This window comes from Bos grunniens, chromosome 19, assembly GCF_055505025.1.
Source record: "Bos grunniens cultivar Pamir isolate PY7600 chromosome 19, Bosgru_T2T1.0, whole genome shotgun sequence".
NCBI lineage: Eukaryota > Metazoa > Chordata > Mammalia > Artiodactyla > Bovidae > Bos > Bos grunniens.
Window position 1 is genome coordinate 4770597 of NC_141183.1, and position 16582 is coordinate 4787178.

At 53.6% G+C, this 16582-nt stretch overlaps 3 long non-coding RNA genes across 3 annotated transcripts; 2 read left to right on the forward strand and 1 right to left on the reverse strand.

Moving 5' to 3' along the window:
* The first annotated feature begins 524 nt into the window (after positions 1 to 524).
* Positions 525 to 6117, forward strand: LOC147350977 (uncharacterized). The gene is made up of 2 exons (XR_015147111.1): positions 525 to 2791; positions 4696 to 6117. It is a non-coding gene; the product is annotated as an uncharacterized LOC147350977 (long non-coding RNA).
* Positions 945 to 4698, reverse strand: LOC147350978 (uncharacterized). The gene is made up of 2 exons (XR_015147112.1): positions 3953 to 4698; positions 945 to 2954 (listed from the first exon to the last, which is right to left on the reverse strand). It is a non-coding gene; the product is annotated as an uncharacterized LOC147350978 (long non-coding RNA).
* A 5731-nt stretch (positions 6118 to 11848) lies between the features above and the next one.
* On the forward strand, positions 11849 to 16012 carry LOC147350979 (uncharacterized). Its single transcript, XR_015147113.1, has 2 exons — positions 11849 to 15228; positions 15378 to 16012. It is a non-coding gene; the product is annotated as an uncharacterized LOC147350979 (long non-coding RNA).
* The last annotated feature ends 570 nt before the right edge of the window (positions 16013 to 16582 follow it).

Genomic DNA, 16582 nt, shown 5'->3' on the forward strand with positions numbered 1-16582 from the left:
CTGCCAACACAGGAGACTCAGGTTCAATCTCTGAGTCGGGAAGATCCCCTGGAGGAGGAAATGGCAACCTGCTCCAGTTCTCTTGCCTGGAGAATCCCATGGACAGAGGAGCCTGGCGGGCTGCAGTCCATGGGGTCCCAAAGAGTCGGACATCACTGAGCGAGCGAGCACGCATGCATACCGGAGGAAGCCTTCCTCTGGGCACCCAAGGGCCACAGTTTCCCTGCTCCTGCTTACCGGCCTCAGACGCCGTGGTCCCCGAGCTATTTTCACCTCTAGTCTGCTTGGCCCTGGCTCTGGGGCTTGCAAGAATTCATTTATTTCCAACTCTCAAGACTCACCCCCTCCCTTCCACCTCCCCCTCTCACGACACCCTCCACAGCACTGCAAATAATACCTCATTTTATATGGAAAACACTAAAACGGGATCACACCTTTTAAAAGATGTTTCCACCTCGCAGTCTGAAATCAGACATCACCTTTCTCCCATCCTCCACCACCACCACGCTGGCCGCGCGCACACACACACACACACACACCCGTTTTGCTACCAGACTTCCCTAAGCCAGTTTAATTGAAAAGGCATGATTTAGGTTAATTGACAGCAGATGGGTTCGGCTGCAAACTGCAGAGGCGCATTTGCTGAACATGATTTACAGCAACGAGGCAAAACTTTCTCCTTTTTATATCTTTCTTCGAGCTCCATGGCCAAAACAGCTCAGCAGAAATGAGAGGAGAAAAAAAAGTAATTAGTGTTTAATTTTTTAACAATTTTTAACTCCCTTTTTAATTGCTTTACATAAACCTGTCCTAGAATTTTACAGCCTTCAAATCTCTGTCTAAGTCTGGTCCTTGTTTCTGGTTTTAATTACCAGGAGGCTTGTCTGGCACATTAAATTAGAAGAAAAAAAAAGAAAGAAAGAAACACACACACACACGCACAATTTCAGAAATATTTTGCTGTTGGACTCCCAGCTGAACATCTAATATTTCAGCGTGCGAACGGGAAAGCTTGGCCCAGGAGGGTTTTGGAAGAAGGCAAGTTGTCCAAGGGCTGCTACAGCAGTATTGCGTCACCTCCTAAACTGTCTTCCCTGTGATTAGGATGGAGAGACCAGTTGCAGACAGCATCGGAGAGTCCACAGTGGCCCCGGGCACCTCAGCCTTGTGCCGATACATAACTGGCTTCCCAGAGAAGCTGGGCGTGTGCAGATAGATGTCTTAGGCTTTGGGCGGAACTTGGGTTCTTATTTCTAAGCCCTGCCATCAGATCTGCTCATTTTCCAGCCAGCAATCCATCTTGAGCAAGGAACACGGCCTGGAGAAGACAAAGGAGATGGTCCCCAGCACGGGATGAGCAGTCATTCCAGAGAACAGGGAAGCCGGCAGGAATCAGTCTCAGGAGAATTTCCTGGGCTGCTGTGTCCCATCCTGAAGGGAAACGCATAGATCTGGACTGTGCACCTGGCTTCGGATGGAAAGACTCCGGCTGTGGGAGGGCCAGGAGGCTGCCCCGGGGTCTGGACTCTCAATGACCAGCAGAACACTCTGCGGACTCCAATCTTATCTCGTGTCCCCCAGCCTCCATGCGGTGGTTTACATTGAATCCAAGGAACTTTGGATAAAATTTAAAATTCCCTTCCTCAGTCACATAGCCGCCTTTCAACTACTCCACGACCTCCTGTGGATAACGGCTCGTTAATATCCTGGGCAGTGTAAATACAGGGTATTTCCACCTCTGCAGTTCTGCTGGACAGGGGTGTCCCGGACTCCTGCTATTCAAAGTGTGGGCGGCGTGGGTGACCCCCCTGGGAGGCAGCTGGAGACATGAGACTTCTGGCTTCCCCAAGACTTGGATTGCAAACTGCGCCATAACGAGACCACAGGGGTTTTGAACACACATTCAAGGTCACATCCCAGAAGCAGCGTGGCTGACTGGGCCCGGGATGGAGACAGGGTCTGTGGATTTCCTTCCAGGTGTGATCGGAGTGTGCAGGTGTGGGGTGAGGGGAGGCGTTGGCCTAGAACGTCCTCAGGACCCAACCCCGCAGGGCCGAGGCTCCCTGGCTCGTGTTCATTAGCGCGGAGGCCACAGACCCCCTTGGCAGACCCTGCCCAAGCCTGCCCTGGGCTCCTGCAGGACTCCTGCTGGGAGGCGGAGGGCCGCCTGGCGCCGCTGGGCGGGCAGCGCTGTGCATGGAGCCCCGCCAAGGCTGGCTCCCCCACACACGGTCATTACCTCCCGAAAACCCAGGAGTTATTACAATTAAAACACGTTGCGGGGGGGGGGGGGGGGGGCGGGAGTAGGGGCTGGGGGAGGTCCCTTTAGGAAGGAACACTGGGATTAAAAGAAATTAGAGCGGTTGCCATGGCGACGCAGCCCGCCGGGCCTACCCTGTGATTATTTCAATGGGAACGCGATGCCGGGAGAGACGGCTGGGGCAGGGGTGCCGGGGAGCCCTACCCAGCTGCGCGGGCCGGCTCTACGCTTCCCCTCAGAATGCGATGCCCCAGCCCCCGGAAATTATCCCCAGGCTGACTTCTGCGGCCTTTCCTGTTCTCTGGAACCGCCGCTTATCGCCTGGACCACCGTTCTCCAGGAAGTCCACGCCCGGGGCCTCAATCTGATTTCTTTCGAAACCAGGAAACTCCCAAGAGTTGCCCCCGGCTCTCAGGGCCCTGTGGGTGGCGGAATGACCTGGCCTGGGTCCCTATCAGCTCAAAGCCGGCGATTAGGAGTGCCGTGGAAAACCCGCCCCCCTTGCTCTCGAACCTGAAACCGGAAGCACAGGTGAGCAGCGGAGGCATTGGAGCGACGAGGCGGGTGGGAGTGTCCTGGATGGGGGCCCGCGGTAACTAGGGAGACGGAGATACGTGCCTGGGCCACCTCCAGGTCCCCGCGGAGGATCGTGGGCCTGACAGAAGGGGAGCCTCGTCTGGCAGAGCCACAGGGCCTGGAGAAGAGAAAACAGTAATTAGCTCTCCGCTGGTCTCCTGGGGGAGGCCCACAGGAAGGAGAGGCTGCATGGACACCTCTGAGGGAGAGAAGAGGAAGGCTGGGCTGGGGAGATGGGGAGACGGGGTGATGGGGAGGTGGGGAGATGCGGTGATGGGGAGATGGGGTGATGGGTGGTGGGGAGATGGGGAGATGGGAAGATGGGGAGATGGAGAGACGGGGTGATGGGGAGGTGGGGTGATGGGGTGGTGGGGAGATGGGGTGATGGGGAGACGGGGTGATGGGGAGGTGGGATGATGGGGTGGTGGGGAGACGGGGTGATGGGGAGGTGGGGAGACGGGGTGATGGGGAGGTGGGGTGATGGGGAGATGGGGAGACGGGGTGATGGGGAGACGGGGTGATGGGGTGGTGGGGAGATGGGGTGATGGGGTGGCGGGAAGACCGGGTGGTGGGGAGGTGGGATGATGGGGTGGTGGGGAGATGGGGTGATGGGGTGGTGGGGAGATGGGGAGATGGGATGATGGGGAGATGGGGAGACGGGGTGATGGGGAGGTGGGGTGATGGGAAGATGGGGAGATGGGATGATGGGGAGACGGGGTGATGGGGTGGTGGGGAGATGGGGAGATGGGATGATGGGGTGATGGGGAGATGGGGAGATGGGGTGGTGGGGTGATGGGGACAGAGTCAGCAAATCCTCATCCTCTCTGGCCTCCTTCCTGTGATGCTCTCCAGGTGGACTCGGGCCACAGGGAAACGGCTAACAACACTAGTCCAGGCAGAGGGGCTTCGGGCGCAGGGAGGTGGTACCCTTCCATCTTGAAGGGTGACCTGCTCCAGGTCGGTGCTCGTCCTCCTCAGGCACTTAGGCCGGAGACTCTCAAGCTGCCGAAGCAACAGGCAGGAGACCCCCTCTCAGAGCACAGTCCTCCCCGGCCCCTCCTTCCCTCGAGAAGGAGACCCTGATCATCACTCCCATCCTCACGTTTGTATCCATACCATCCATGACGCTCCTGCATAAAACGCACGGCACAGCGTTGACCTCAGCCAGAGACTTGGGGCGTGAACTTGGCAATTCCATCAGCATCTCCAGCTCACTCTCCTTCTCTGCAAAAACAATATCTAATTGACGGTGTCTTCATGAGGATTTGCAATAATGGACTCCGAATGCCTGGCTCTGTCACAATCAGCCTTCCCAATTTGCCCCACTCTTGGGGGATCTGTGGAGGGGCTTCCCAAGTGGCTTAGCGGAAAAGAATCCGAGAGTTCGATCCCTGGGTCAGGAAGATCCCCTGGAGAAGGAAATGGCAACCCACTCCAGTATTCTTGCCTGGAGAATCCCATGGACAGAGGAGCCTGGTGGGCTACAGTCCATGGGGTCACAAAGAGCCGGACACAACTGAGCGACTGAGCAGCAACAACAGGGGCCTCTGGGGACACAGAATTTTCCATTTTAAAATCAAGACAGTCCCCAGCAAACTGGAGGACTATTCACCCTTCCATGCACAAGGCGTGTGTCTTAGGGGCCCTGGTACTATTTGTATGTTGGGTCTTCGCTCGGTTTAAAATTCTTTATACACTGTTTATATGAACACAAAAGTATGTATATGCACATCCACAAATGTATATGTACATATATGCATATGCATTTTCCAAGGAGATGCATTAGGAGGTAATTATTATATTTCGAAAGGAATGTTCACCTGGCAAAATGATAAAAGGCAGCATTCCTCTCTCTGCAGGGTTGGGGCCGGGAAGAGGACTCTAGATGGAAAATTCAGAGAGACTAAACTGGTGGATTAGAAAGCGATGAGCAGTCCGCTTACTTGCTGAGAGGCTTCTATCTCTGGGAGAACCCCTGGCACTTCTGGAAGATTCTTTTGCAGCCAGCATCGCTGCCCTCTTGCTAGGGCGAAGCTGGGCACAGCTGTACCGGGCTCCTTGTGCACTGACAGCCGCCAGCCCTTCGTCTGGGAAAGTGCTGTCAGGATCCCGGGGAGATGGGTGTTCAAAAGGCTCCCGGGAGCCCTCTCCAGCGGGTGGGAGTTCTTAGCTGGCGCTAGTGTTTCATCTCGAGAGCGCTCTGTTTATTTTTCTGCCCTCCCCTCAGTTCAGGGAGTTCAGAGGATGCCCAGGTTTTAGCAACTCCACAAGGACACCAGGTGGGGAGTTCCCACGCAAATCGAAAGCGCCCATATCAGGCCATACTGCCCGCGGGTTTTTTTTTTTTTTTTTTTTTTTTTGCCACTTAGCTCTTGGAACAATGGGGAAGAGGGGGAAGAAGGGAAACGGTGGGTGAGGGAAGAGGACACAGGGGTCCCGATCCCCTCCCTGCCCACGCCCACCTTGACAACCCAGAGGCCCGGCTCACTAGTACCGGCAGCTCAGCCCTGTGAGGGGTTTGCAGAAGGGGCGGGGGTTCCTGCAGGGCAGGCCATGCTGCAGTCCTGGCTGCCGGCCACTCCCGGGGCCACCAAAACCAGCACCCGGCCCAGCGCTCCAGCGGCAGGGGCCAACTGGGCCCCTCGGGCAGCACCGAGGACCCCTCATCCCCGCCTCCTCTCTGTCCGCCTGGTGCGCTCAGGGGCCCCCGAAGCCCTGTGGCCACAACTGTGCTCCTGAGCTGCACTCACGTCCGGCCAAGATGCGGAGGAAAAGGGGCCCAGCTGAAAACACATCCTGTCCCCTTCAAGGTGAGGCCAAAGCCAGGGCCGGGACTGCCAGCAGGGAGGACGTCAGGAGGTGCTGGAAAGGGAGAACTCGCCTTTCCCCCTGATGGAGCGACCAGAGTCCTGATTTAATGGAAAGAAGGGCGATCACCTCTGAGGTCCCCAGAGCCCCGTTCTCCCCATGATTCTAGCCCCCCAGCCCCGTGGACTAAGGCTGGTACACGGGGGAGCAGCAAATCGTCCACCTGCCCTGTAACACCCAGCAGTGGTGCCAAGGGCTCGGCAATGATGCTGGGTTCTATTAGTTCTGACTGGTATCTGGTGAGAGGCACATCGTGCCCCCATCTCTGAGACTAAGGCTCAGTCTTGTTTGGAAAAGAGAATTGAGCTGAAGGATCCACGACCCCTCCCCATACAGCACCATCTCCACCCTACCTCTGTTTCAAGATTTCCTTGATGTGGACCATTTTTAAAGTCTTTATTGAATTTGCCACAGTATTGTTTCTGTTTTTGACTTTTTTGGCCTCGAGACACAAGGGATTATCAGCTCCCAGACCAGGGATCAAACCTGCGTCTCCTGCACTGGAAGCTGGAGTCTTAACCACCGGACACCAGGGAAGTCCCCGTCCTACATACTGCCATCCTGATCATCAAACCGCTTTGAACTCTCCCTTTCCTCCCTCTCCTTCTCATCTCTGAGCTCTTACAGGATAAGAGGCGACTTCTCTGTGTGTCTTAGGATCCCATGCACACCAAACTGCTTAGTCGCTCAATTATGTCCGACTCTTTGTGACTTCATGGACTGTAGCCTGCCAGGCTCCTCTGTCCTTGAGATTTCTGAGGCAGAAATACTGGAGTGGGTTGCCACTTCTTCCAAGGGATCTTCCTGATCCAGGGATTGAACCCGTGTCTCCTGTGTCTCCTGCATTGGCAGGCGGATTCGTCACCGGCTGAGCCAACAAGGAAGCCCCAGTCCCATGTACAACAACGAGCACTAAATAAATGTTTGTGTAGGGCTTCCCTTGTAGCTCAGGTGGTGAAGAATCTGCTTGCAACGCAGACCTGGGTTCAATCCCTGGGTTGGGAAGATCCCCTGGAGGAGGAAATGGCAACCCGCTCCAGTATTCTTGCCTGGAGAATCCCATGGACAGAGAAGCCTGGCCGGCTACGGTCCATGGAGTCGCAAGAGTCGGACATGACTTAGCAACTAAACTACCACCACAAAACGTTTGCAAACCTCAACAGATTCTTTTCAGCTTTCCCACTGTGTCTGTCCCAGGGCAGACACAGTGTATACGGTACCCAGGCCAACGCCCCCAGGAATCCAGGCAGGGTATCCTGCCCTCTTCCTGCCCCTCACCTCTCCTTTTCCACCAATTTTCCCAAAGGAGGCCCTCCTTATACCAATGAACAATGAAAAAAATGCAAAGGAGCGCCAGAGGAAGAAAAATAGTAAAGAGAAAAAAAAAACCTGGGAGAAAAGAAAGAATGCTTGTGATTACATATATGCTAGGAGCATGCATATCTCAGCCCCCGACAGGAACCAAACAGGAAATCTAGAATCATTACCAAATGCACTTCCCCTGCTTGCCTGGCCCTGGGCCCCCGGGGTCAAGGATGCTCAGGCCTGGAAGCCACTGGAGGGAGGGGTTTTGATGGATTGATTGGCATTTCCCTTCTCTTCCTTCCTCGCTGCTTGAAAGGGCTTCTGGGTGGATGGCTGGCTGGCGGGATGGGACTGAAGCCTCCTCTGGCCCTCAGGAGCAAGGGGGCTCTGGGCTTTTCCACGAAAGCCTCCCAGGGTGTTGCAGGGGAAGGTAGCTGCCGGCTGGCCTCCCTCGCCCCACTCTGCCTGCAGAGAGCCCTGTGACAGCCGTAGCTTTGGGAGTAAAACCGCCCGCTCTGAAGAAAGCAGATCAGAAATTTTGGCATCAAAATCTGCTCCAAGGAAGCAAGTTGTAACCCTTGCAGTAAAATGCAGGTCGTGCAGTAAATGCAGGGGCCCTCCCCGGTGGCTCAGTGGTAAAGAATCCGCCTGTCAATGAAGGAGACACGGGTTCGATCCCTGATCCAGGAGGATCCCACATTTTGCAGAATAACTAAGCCCGGGCACCACAACCCTTAGAGCCTGTGCTCGAGAGCCCACGAGTCGCAGTGACTGAGTCTATGCACTGTAGCCACTGAAGTCCAAGCACCCTAGGGCCCATGCTTCGAAACAAGAGGTCATTGCAACAAGACGCCCATGCACCGCAATGAAGAGAAGACCCCCCACCACAAGCAGAGAAAGCACAGCAACAAAGACCCAGTGCAACCAAAAATAAATAAAGACATTAAAAAAAAAAAAAAGCAGAGAAAGGGAGCTACAGGGACCATGAGTTGAAGTTCATCCTCCATGGGCTAGTCCTTCTGCTCAGATCACAGCCAGGACTGTGTCCCAGCTCTGTGCTAGCTGCCTCATCAATCCATCGAAGGTCATTCAACTCTTCCTTGTCAAGGACGGGAGAGTAAACAGTTTCGGCTCTGTAGGCCTCAGGGTCTCTGCTGCAAACGCTGAACTCCGCCGTGACAGTGTAAAAGCCGATGCAGACGATCCACAGATGAAGGCGCAGGGCTGTTTTCCAATAAAACTTTATTTATAAAGACAGGCAGCTGGCCAGATGTGGCACACCCATGGGCTACAGCTTACCAGCTTCTTGGCACAGATCACGAGGACCACAGAGTGACATGACTGTTGAGGAGTATGACCTTTGAAGTCAGGCAGACCTGGTTCATATGTCTGCCCAAGACTTACCGTATTAGCTGAGCTACCTTGGGCCAGTCACTGAACTCAATCAAACTTGATATCCCCATCTGTAAAATAGGATACCGGGACTTCCCTAGGGGTCCAGTAGTTGACACTTTGCCTTCCAATACAGGAGACTGCAGATTTGATCCCTGATCTGCTGCTGCTGCTAAGTAGCTTCAGTCGTGTCTGACTCTGTGCGACCCATAGACGGCAGCCCACCAGGCTTCCCTGTCCCTTGGATTCTCCAGGCAAGAACACTGGAGTGGGTTGCCATTTCCTTCTCCAATGCATGAAAGTGAAAAGTGAAAGTGAAGTCGCTCAGTCGTGTCCGACTCTGAGCGATCCCATAAACTGCAGCCTACCTGGCTCTTCCGTCCATGGGATTTTCCAGGCAAGAGAACTGGAGTGGGGTGCCATTGCCTTCTCCATCGATCCCTGGTTGGGGAGCTAAAATTTCACATGCCTTGGGGTCAATAAAACCAAAACATTAAAAAAAAAGAAACAGAAGCAACACTGTCACGAATTCAATAAAGACTTTGAAAATAGTCCACATTAAAAAAATTCTTTTAAAAAATTAAGTAAATAAAGTAGGATATCAATGCCTGCCTCGTTGGTACTGTGATGATGACATGAACAGCAAAAATCACCCGATGCTCACCGCTGGCTGTCAGTCATTCTCATTATGATGGAAAGGGGATGGCTGGGTTCGAAGTCTTTCACGGTTGGAAAAACCTCTGCACACGTGGGTGTCATCACAGCATCCTTCTGTGCAAAAGTTCATTTCCTGAAATTTAATATTCCATGGCGTCCCTTCGTGACGTGAAACCAGCGGCTGCACATTAGAATCATCTAAGGAGCCTTTACATGTCACTGCCCATGCTGCTGCCCAGCCAACTAAACCAGAATCTCTGGGCGTGAGACTCCGCACCCAGGCATCAGTTTATGTTAAAGCTCCCCAGACGACTCCAGAGTGAAGCCCATGCTGAGCCCCACCAGACTACTCAGAAGCAAAGATCCCGGGTGAGCCTGCTCGTCCTTTCTGCCCAGATGTGGTCCACGCACGGCCAGAATCAGCATCACCTGGGAGCCCGTAAGAAATGCAGATGCTTAGGCCCCCACCCCCAGACCTGCTGGATCAGACTCGGCATTTTGGCAGAATCTCCAGGGGATTCTGGCGTGCATCCAAGTTTGAGGAAAACCAATCCCTTCCATGGGGGCCCCAACAAACCTGGCTCATTGTCAGAATCTCTCGAAAAGCTCAAAACATTCCTAGACCTCATCGGCAACTCACTGAGTCTGCATCACCATGGGTGGCCCAGGGTTTGGTGCTTTCCCCCAATATTTTACTTGAAAGTCTTCCACATACCCACCTAGACACTGTGATTGTCAGGGTTCCACTATGTTTCATCACATATCTATGCATTTATCCATCCATCAACCCATCTTATCTTTTAAACACATGTCAAGGTAAAATGGGCTTCCCTGGTGGTTCACTGGTAAAGAACCCGCCTGCCAATACAGGACACCTGTGCTCAATCCTTGGGTCAGGAAGATCCCTGGAGGAGGAAGTGACTACCTGCTCCAGTATTCTTGCCTGGGAGAATCCCATAGACATAGGAGCCTGGTGGGCTACAGTCCATGGGGTTGCAAAGAGTCGGACACGAGTGAAGCGACTGAACAACAAGGTAAAATGCAGGCCTCAGGCCCCTTCAGCCTTAAATATTTCAGAATGCACATTATATCACTAATTCCAAACAAGGTTTCCTTAATAAGGCTATTCATCTAGGGACAGTCTTTTTCTCTGTTCAGAAAGACTTGGTAAATAGCATTTTTATCCCTTCAAATGTTAAAAAAAAGGGGATGTTTCAGCCTCTTTGGGTGCCATCACTTGCAGTATTAGAGATAATTTCTGTTGTTTGACCTAAGCGCATGGACTGTAGCCCGCCAGGCTCCTCTGTCCATGGGATTCCCTGGTGCTTTCCCCACCAGGCAAAATCCTCCCTCTTTGCAGCAGGCAAGAACACTAGAGTGGGTTGCCATTCCCTTCTCCAGGAGATCTCCCCAACCCAGGAATTGAGCCTGGGTCTCCGGCACTGCAGGCAGATTCTTTTCCGTCTGAGCCACCGGGGAAGCCATAATTCCGCATGGCCCTGTGAATTCCGTCTCCTCTTCCCCTTGTTAGAACAGCAGAAGGCAGCCACTCTCTATTATCTCTACTGGATCTCTTGTATGTAACCATGTCATTCACTGGACAGACCTGTGTCTCCAAAACCTCACCGGTGCTTCCCCCCAGGCGAAACCCCACCTCTTTTCTGCAGTGAGTTTGTGCATAGTGGCAGCGGGCTTCTCCTGCGCTTTGCAGTTCCTAGCAGAGAAGCTGTGGGAGAGGCTCAGAGATAAGACGCTACCTCGTGTCACTTCCAGGTTTGGGAGAGCCGTGGACCGGAGAGCAGCGATCTCACGCACCTCTGGGTTTCCTTCCATCTCGGCTTTGTTTTCTTTGACTGTTACTTGCAGAATACAAAACTCCAAACTCTGTTGTTCAGGGCTGATAGGAACCCCCCAAACTCATCAGAGATACGTTTCTGCCAGTTTAATCCGAAAGGGAGGCTGGCCCTGGGACACAAAGCAGGGCTGGTCATTCTGGTCAAACTCAAGAGATTTTAGGCAAGAGGCTCTGCCATTCCCCTTGTTGGCTCAGCGGGTAAAGAATCTGCCTGCAATGCAGGAGGCACAGGAGATGCGGGTTCGATCCCTGAGTTGGGAAGATCCCCTAGAGGAGGGCATGGCAACCCACTCCAGTGTCCTTGCCTGGAGAATCCCCATGGACAGAGGAGCCTGTCGGGCTGCTGTCCATGGGGTCACAAAGAGTCAGACTCGACTGAGCAACTGAGCACATAACAACATAACATCTGCCGTTCCACGAGTGCCCTGGTTCTTTCGAATCTTTCAGAATCCTGGAGGTGGGGCTGCAGTTAGAACCAGTTCAGCCTGCAGCCTCCCGCTCCTCCCCAGGCACTCAGATAAGTCATCAAAACCCTCAGGATAAATTAATAGGAGGGACTGCCCCTAAATCATCATGATTTCCAAATGCTCTTTTCAACAATCTACAAAAAGGCTGTCCCCGAGTCAGAACACATGCCCCTCCCCAAGTCTTACAGATGAAGATCACTGGGGCTGGAAAGAGGCCACAGCAGCTCAGCAGTTTCACCTACAAACCTAGAAAGGCTGGGCTCTGGGACCCCCACCCTGGCCTGCTTCTCCTCCAGACCACCCACTTTCTGTTTGCAACCCTTTCTCCAACCTTGAAACCTGACACCTTCCTCTGGAGGAGCCACCCATGTTTAAACAAATAAATACCCCAAAGTAGCCACCTCCCTGGTGGGATTCAAATAAACGTCCCAGGAAGAAGTTTGGGGGAGGGGGAAGGTACCTGGGCCTTCTGAGCAGCTCGCCTGCCAGGAAGCATCCTTGTGCCATGGTTTTCTCTGCAAACTTTGGGTCAGTGCTTAGGTCCAACTCTAGCAATGAGACCCTCCCAAATTGGGGAGGGACTCCTTGGGCTGAAGGGGGCTCTGTCAGTCACCTCCTGGGGAACGTGGTGGTTGCTGAAACTGGGGAGGAGCACCAGGGATGGTGGGAGGGCTGCTCAGTCAAAGAGGAAGCACCCCCACCACCACCGCCAAAGCTGTTCAGAGACTCCCTGGAGCTCTGGGTACTCAGTCATAAGCCCCAAAATCTCTCTGCCATTTGGGAGGGGCAGGGATCAGCTCTCCATGACTCAGAAACACTTAAATAGAACCCAGAGACCCGCCAGCAGTGAGGAGGGGAGGGGTGCGGAGACCCAGCAGAGACCCACAAGTCAGAAATCTCCCTGCTCTGACTCAGGGGAGGAAACCACTGAGCGTCCTTGGTTTCACGGAATGCGGACGGCCGGGAACGGGAATAAAGGCTTGGCGCTGTCACGGGTCGGCTGGTCCGCGGAGTCGGTAATGAAAAGGATTTTCAAGCGTATCCGAGAAATCAGAGGGATGAGGACAACTGCCCGATTGCGGCTTTAAGAGAAACTCCAGGAGTGGAAGCCCCAGCCCCCCAAAGGAGGGAGGGTGGGCGGAGAGGTTGCCCTCCCACCTCAGGAGCTGGCCCAGTGGGTTCGGGGACTGGGGACCCCGGTGGACAAGATTGTGCTGGAAAGCTGGCCGGCACCACAAGAGCATAAGGAAGAGAGGGGGATGAGGGCAACCACGTTAAAAAATAAACACAAACCCCAAAATAAACACTGTTAATGGAAGTGACTAATCAAGGGTGTGCTGAACTTGGTGGTTCTTGATAAGATACAGGGGGAAATGCACTTGGAAAAAATAACAGATTTCTTTTTCTCCTTTGATAAATAAAGCGATGCAGAGCCGGGAGGTGAGGGTTCACGTTTGTTTCAACCTGGCAGAACGTCTCTCAGTCGTGTCCGACTCTTTGCGACCGCATGGACTGTATAGTCCCCGTGGACTGAATTCTCCAGGCCAGAATCCTGGAGTGGGTAGCCTTTCCCTTCTCCTGGGGATCTTTCTGACCCAGGAATCAAACCACGGTCTCCTGCATTGACGGCGGATTCTTTACCAGCTAGCTACCAGGGAAGCCCTTCAATCTGGCAGCGGAGGTTTAAAAAAAAAAGTTTCTCGATCTTGACACTATAGACATTTGGGGCTGGATAATCCTTATAAAGGGCTTCTCAGGTGGCACTCATAGTAAAGAATCCACCTGCCAATGCAGGAGACTTAAGAGACTTGAACTGTGGGTTCAATCCCCGGGTTGGGAAGATGCTCTGGAGATGGGCACGGCAACCCACTCCAGTATTCTTGCCTGGAGAATCTCATGGACAGAGGAGCCCGGTGGGCTACAGTCCATAGGATCGCAGAGTCAGACACAACTGAAGCGACTCACGCACACACACGCACACACACACACACGCATGCACAATCAGGTACAGAACACTGCTGCTTCAAAGTTCTCCAGGAACAGCTGCCGTTCATCTCACAGCTGCCTTGACCCAGAAGGTGAGTGACTCTGGCCCCTCGTGCAAAAGAATCCAGCAGAGAAGGGAAGTCGGAGATGCCAACTGGAGCCCAGTGGGCAGAGCCTCCTGCGTTGCTGGGCTCCACGGCAGGGGGCGGGGGACGGAGTCCACCAGGCAGCATTCCTCACCCAAGCGGGTCTTTGCCGCAGTGGGGCTTTCTGTCAAAGGGACTCTGGGATTTAAAATGTCGAGTGCCTAGGTTCGATGCATAAGACAGGGTGCTCAGGGCTGGTGCACTGGGATGACCCTGACGGATGGGATGGGAAGGGAGGTGGAATGGGGGTTCAGGATGGGGAACACATGTATACCCATGACTGATTCATGTCAATGTATGGCAAAAACCACCGCAGTATTGTAATTAGCCTCCAATTAAAATAAATTAATTAATTTAAAAAATAATAAATTCAATCAGAAAATTCTGGGATGTTGCTCAGAGTGTAGTTTAGACACTCTGATCAATAATCTTTTGGGCGGTGCTTCTTGGAAGTTAATGCTTATGCTTAAAAAAAGCACAACATGAAGGGTTTTCTCTTTGCCTTTGGACTTTGGTTTTTGTAACAAGATGTGATTGTCTTGTTACAATGCATGGGACAATCTATGACATACATTCAAATATTGTGGGAAAAAAAATAAAATAAAATGTTGCGTGCCTATCTCACCTTGTAAGAGTGGAAATGGTCTCCCTCTGTGACCTTGCCTCTGTAAGCTCTGCCCAGAGAAGGGCTGCCTGCCAGGCTGGAGGGAAAAGGTGCCGATGAGGAGGAGATGGGGGGCAGGGGCGGGCTGTGGCTGGTGCCTCCTGCCCTGAGTCTCAGCCTTGACCTCTCCCTCCCTCCACCCCCAGTTCTGGAAGCCAGGGCAGAACCAGACTCCTCCCCGCCTGGCTGGGTGCTTTCCTCCTCTGCAATCTGCTTTCCACCAAAAAAAAAAGAGAAAAGTGTTCTAAATAGAGCAGAACTGAGGATGGGCTGCAGCCCGGATGAAGTCTTCCCATCCCTGGAGAGCCCAGCAGGCCCCGTGGAGGGCTGGTCCGCCCTCAGCGCCTCTTATTCAAAGCATTCTTGACCCCGGAGCACGCGCGCCCACCCCTGACGGCAGGCACAGCGCTACCATGAATGCATTCTGCTTCTGCAGCATTTTGCCTGCACTGGAGCCCTCCTCCTGTTCCCCAGACACCTTCTCGGGCCTCCTCTCCCTGAGGTACTCTCTAGGGAAGCCCGTTTCAGGTGGAGACCAGAGGCCTGATCCATCACTGCTCACCACCAACTTGCCGAGGGAGGTTGGGTGGCTTAATTGACCCACCAGAACCTCGGAGGTCCCCAGACCAAAGTCCATGAACAAGGACCACAGTCTCTCACTGGGTCAGATTGCCGAATACTAATCTTTTTTTTTTTTTAAGTGAGACTCTCCCATTGCTCTTGAGGGGACCTGGGCACCAGCTTGGGGGTGGATCTTCAGACGTTCCTCCTCCTTGATTCTGGAAAAGCCTACTCGAGGCTCGCCTCCACCAGGCACAGGGCCGGCAGCACACTTGGGATCCAGGCTCAGCACGTGGTTCTGCACTTTTCACTCATTATCACGCGTGTCCAGGATCATTCCAGTGCCGACCGGGTTTCATTGATGAGGGTCTCACACCCCCTGGAAGAAGAAGCCTTTCGCCCTTGGAAGACAAGGTGTGAGAAAGTCCACAACCGTCAGAGGGGAAAGGGTCTCGCTTTGCCCTTCACTTTGTCACCAACTCATGACCCAGGTAAAGCCCAGGGCAGGTGACCTGGTGACCCGTCTGGGATGTCTTTGGGAGGAGGTGTAGGGGTGGCCGTCAGGAAGGCCGTTTGCAGTCTGGGGGGTTCATGGAGAAGCTGTGGCGGGGGGGCGGCAGACCTCACCGTCCATCTCCAGCCTCTTCCTGATGCCTCCACTGAGTCCAACCTTAAGGACTCCGAAGTCAGAGTCATCCCATGATTTGTCTGTGAGTCAGCACCACTTGGCTCACTCTTCACCGCCACTCTGAATTCAGCACCTCCAAGAACATCAGTTCACAGCAGCAACCCGGCAAAGGCAAGGAATTTGGGAAATGACATGAACTTAAAAGTGAGGATTCCCCACACTGACCACGGTCAGCACTGGGCGGGCCTCCCCTCCTCCATCCCTGCACAGAAGGAAAACAGGGGGCAGAGGGGAAGGAGGAAGGGGAGGGGGGTTGCAATCTGTAAATAGGGGGCTCCCCTGGTGGCTCGGGGGTAGACACGGGTTCGATCCTGGTGCGGGAAGATCCCACGTGCTGCAGAGGAGCTGAGCCCGTACGCCATAACGATGGAGCCTGTGCCCTAGAGCCTGGGAGGTGCAGCTCCTGAAGCCCACAGGCCTAGTCGGGGCCTCCGACAAGAGAAGCCTCCTCGAGGAGAGGCCCAAACACCATTGCAACGTGACAGAAGCCTCCACCCACCGCAACTGCAGAAAAGCCGGCGCGGCCACAGAGACCCAGCACAGCCAAAAATATTTAAATAAAAATTCTTTTTTAAAAAATCAGCAAACAGGGGCCCTTCATAACACAACGCATTTGTAAACAAGATTAATCATTGTTGGAAGTTGTTTGGTTCTTTTTCCCCCCCAGTGAAATCTATTTCAGAGCTGGGGGTGGGCAGGGGAAGGAGTGTTCTCTATATCCTTTCTTACAAGTCTGGTTCAGAGCACTGAAAAAAAAAAAAAAAATCAAAATGCTGAAACAAGGTGTTTTTTTCCCCTCTGGATGAACTGTTTTACAATAAGCTACCTGCTGGAGTCAGGAAACCTGAGATCAATGGCTTTCGGCTCCGGCAGAAAACTCACACGAAGGCTCTGCTGAAGAGCCTTTACAGAGAGACAGTCACCCGCACACAACCCTTTGTGCACGTTCCAGCTTTTATCTGGAGCCATTTCTCTCCTCTGCTTCACCTCCTTCCCTCCTTCTCCATGGAGAATGGCTTCCATCCCAGGGCAAAACTCCCCCCACAGCCCAGGCCTTCACCTTGTTTGGAGCCGAAAGAGTGATGGAAGAGACGACAGAGGAAGGCTGGGGAGGGGCTGCTCCCTGGGCCCCGAGATGGAGCCCAGTTTCTTTACTA